At 40.4% G+C, this 4,132-nt stretch overlaps 1 pseudogene; it reads left to right on the forward strand.

Annotated features, from left to right (window-relative positions):
• Nucleotides 1-452: 452 nt before the first annotated feature.
• Nucleotides 453-1,148, forward strand: LOC100479301 (annotated as a pseudogene).
• Nucleotides 1,149-4,132: the final 2,984 nt, after the last annotated feature.

Consider the following 4,132-nt stretch of genomic DNA (forward strand, 5'->3'; position numbering starts at 1 on the left):
ATACTTTAATATAAATCTAACAAAATACGTATAAGATTTATATGTGGAAAATTACAAAACTCTGATGAACAAAATCAGAGAACTAAATAAATAAAGATACATTTTCATGTTCGTGGATAGTAAGACTGAATATTGTGATGGTATCAGTTTTACCCAACTTGATCTGTAGATTTGATGCAAGTCCAGTCAGATTCTCAGCAAGTTATTTTGTGGATATTGACAGACCGATTCTAACATTTATATGGAGAAGCAAAAAACCCAGATAGCCAACACAACAATGAAGGAGAAGAAGAAAGTTAAAGGACTGACACTACCTAACTTCAAAACTTACTAGAACTCTTCCAACTGTGCTTGGCAGCAGGCTACCACCATGAGCCACATAATTTTGGGGTAGAGAAAGGGTGTCAGTTCAGCATTCTACACCCACATGAAGGACTGCCTGTCTGTGCACTATGGACTTCGCAGAGTGGTCAAGCTATGTCAAGGGCATCGTGAAGAACATCACCCATGACCCAACCTGGGGTGTGCCGCTCACTGAGGTGGACTTCTGGGACCCTTACTGGCTTAAGAAGTGGAGGGAGCTGTTCATCGCTGCCAAGGGCATCCACACTGGCCAGTCGTGTACTGTGCAAGGAGAACCAGCTCAACATAGGCAATGTGCTCCCGGTGGGCAGTATGCCTGAGGGCGTCATTGTGTGTTGCTGGGGGAGAAGCCTGGTGACTGGTGCAAGTTGGCCTGAGCCTCTGGAAACTACACCGCTATCATTTCCCACAACCCTGAGACCAGGAAGACCCAAGTGAAGCTGCCCTTTTGGTTCAAAGAAGGTCTTTTCTTCAGCCAACAGAGCTATGGTAGGTGTGGTGGCTGGAGGTGGCCACACTGACAAGCCCATTCTGCAGTCTGGCTGAGAGGAATTGCTGGCCACGCATGTGGGCTGTGGCTATGAATCCTGTGGAGCATGCTTTCAGAGGGAGCAACCACCAGCCCATCGGTAAACCCTCTACTATCCACAGAGATGCCCCTGCCGGCCACAAAGTGGGTCTTATTGCTATCCACCAGAACAGGGTTCTTTGGGGAACCAAGACTGTGCAGGAGAAAGAAAACTAGGGTTGAGGGGCTCAATAAAGTCTGTCCTTCTGCTACTAAACAAAAACAAGGACAAAACAAACAACAAGAACAAGAACAACAACAACAACAACAAAACCAACTTACCAGAAAGCTATAGTAATCAAGACAGTATGGTATTGATAAAAGAAGAGACAAATAGATCAGTAGAACAAAATACAGAAAAATACAAAATACATAAACATAGTCAACTGGTCTTTGACAAAAGAGCAAAGACTATACAATGGAGCAAAGACAGTCTTTTCAACAAATGGTGTTAGAACAACTGGACACCCTGAAAAAAAAAAAAAAGAATCCAGACACAGACCTTACACCCTTCATAAAAATTAACTCAGAATGGATCATAGGCCTAAATGTAAAATGAAAAACTATGAAACTTCTAGAAGGTAGCATTGGAAAAAACCTGAATGACTTTAGGTATGATGATGACTTTTTACATGTAACACCAAGGGCATGATCCATGAAAGATATAACTGATAAGCTGGACTCCATTAAAATTAAAAATTTCTGCTCTGTGAAAGACAATGTCAAGAGATTGAGAAGATAAGTCATAGACTGGGAGAAAATACTTGCAAAGAATCCATCTGATAAAAGACTGTTATCAAAAATATACAAAGAATTCCTAAACCTCAGTAATGAGAAAACAAACAACTTGATTAAAAATGGGGCAAAAACCTTAACAGACACTCACTAAAGATATACAGATGGTAAAGAAGGGTATGAAAAGACGCTCCAAATGCTAACAGAGATGTGTAGCAATAGGAACTCTTCATTCATTGTTGGTGGGAATGCAAAACGGTACAGCCACTTTGGAAGACAGTTTGGCAGTTTCTTACAAAATTAAATGTACTCTTACCATAAGATCCAGTAATTGCACTTTTTGGTATTTGTCCAAAGGAGTTGAAAACTTATGTTTTCACACAAAAACCCGTACATGATGTTTATAGCAGCTTTATTCATTATCACCAAAACATGGAAGCAACCAAGATGTCTTTAATTTTATTTATTTATTTATTTATTTATTTATTTATTTATTTATTTATAACTTTTAAAAAAAGATTTTATTAATTTATTTGAGAGAGAGAGAGCGAGAGAGAGCGCAAGCAGGGTGAAGAGCAGAGGGAGAAGCAGACACCCTGCTGAGCAGGGAACCCTAGATGGGACTTGATCCAGGGACTCAGGGATCATGACCTGAGCTGAAGACAGATGCTTAACCAACTGAACCACCCAGGCAACCCAAGATGTCTTTTAGTAGGTGAAAGTATAAATGAATTATGGTATATCCAGATAATGGAATATTTATTCAGTGCCAAAAAATGAGCTATCAAGTTATGAATAGACATGGAGGGGACTTAAGTGCATATTACTAAGTGAAAGAAGCCAATCTGAAAAAGCTACATACTGTTCTGTTGTAATTAAGTAATTCTGGAAAAAAAAGAACTGGAGACAGTAGAAAGATGAGTGGTTTCTAGTAGTGGGGACAGAGGGAGGGAGGAACAGATAGAGCACGGGGCTTTTCTAGGGCATTGAAAACATTCTGTATAATACTACATAATAATAGGTACATGTCATTATGCAGTTGTCTAAATGCATAGAATGTACAACACCAGGAATGAGCTGTAATACAAACTATGGATGTTGGGTAATTAGAATGTGTAGATTCATCAATTGTAACAAATATACTACTCTTGATAACAAAGGACGCTATGTATGTGTGTGGGCAGGGGACACATGGGAAATCTCTGTACCTCCCTCTCAATTTTACTATGAACCTAAAACTACTCTTAAAAACAAAAGTTGTAATGGGTGTCTGGGTGGCTCAGTCAGTTAATTGTCTGCCTTTGGCTCAGGTTATGATCCCAGGGTCCTGGGATCAAGCCCTCCATAGGGCTCCCTGCTCAGTGGGGAGCCTGGTTCTCCCTCTCCTCCCTGCTCGTGCTCTCTCTCGCTATCTCTGTCTCTCTCAAATAAGAAAGAAGTCTTAAAAAGAGAATTTTTAATCCAGTCATCTGTTGAAGGGCATCTCGGCTCCTTCCACGATTTAGCTATTGTGGACATTGCTGCTATGAACATTGGGGTGCATATGGCCCTTCTCTTCACTACGTCTGTATCTTTGGGGTAAACACCTAGTAGTGCAATGGCTGGGTCATAGGGTAGTTCAATTTTTAACTTTTTAAGGGACCTCCACACTGTTTTCCAGAGTGGCTGTACCAACTTGCATTCCCACCAACAATGTAGGAGGGATCCCCTTTCTCCACATCCTCTCCAACAATTGTTGTTTCTTGCCTTGTCTATCTTTGCCATTCTAACTGGCGTAAGGTGGTATCTCAGTGTGGTTTTGATTTGAATTTCCCTGATGGCTAATGATTTTGAACATTTTTTCATGTGTCTGTTAGCCATTTGTATGTCTTCATTGGAAAAATATCTGTTCATATCTTCTGCCCAGTTTTTGATTTGTTTATTTGTTTCTTGTGTATTGAGTTTGAGAAGTTCTTTGTAGATCTTGGATACCAGTCCTTTATCTGTGGTGTCCTTTGCAAATATATTCTCCCATTCCGTGGGCTGTCTCTTAGTTTTTTTGACTGTTTCCTTGGCTGTGCAGAAGCTCTTTATCCTGATAAAGTCCCATAAGTTCATTTTATCTTTTATTTCTCTTGCCTTTGGAGATGTGTCGTGAAAAAGGTTGCTCTGGCCGATGTCATAGAAGTTGTTGCCTATGTTCTCCTCTAGAATTTTGATGGATTCCTGTCTCACATTGAGGTCTTTCATCCATTTGGAGTTTATTTTTGTGTATGGTGTGAGAGAGTGGTCAAGTTTCATTCTTTTGCATGTAGCTGTCCAATTTTCCCAGCACCATTTATTGAAGAGACTGTCTTTTTTCCACCGGATGTTTTTTCCTGCTTTATCAAAGATTAGTTGCCCAAAGAGCCGAGGGTCCATTTCTGGGTTCTCTATTCTGTTCCATTGGTCCATGTGTCTGTTTTTGTGCCAGTACCATGCTGTCTT

The sequence above is a fragment of the Ailuropoda melanoleuca genome, chromosome 11, assembly GCF_002007445.2.
Source record: "Ailuropoda melanoleuca isolate Jingjing chromosome 11, ASM200744v2, whole genome shotgun sequence".
NCBI classification, from domain to species: Eukaryota; Metazoa; Chordata; class Mammalia; order Carnivora; family Ursidae; genus Ailuropoda; species Ailuropoda melanoleuca.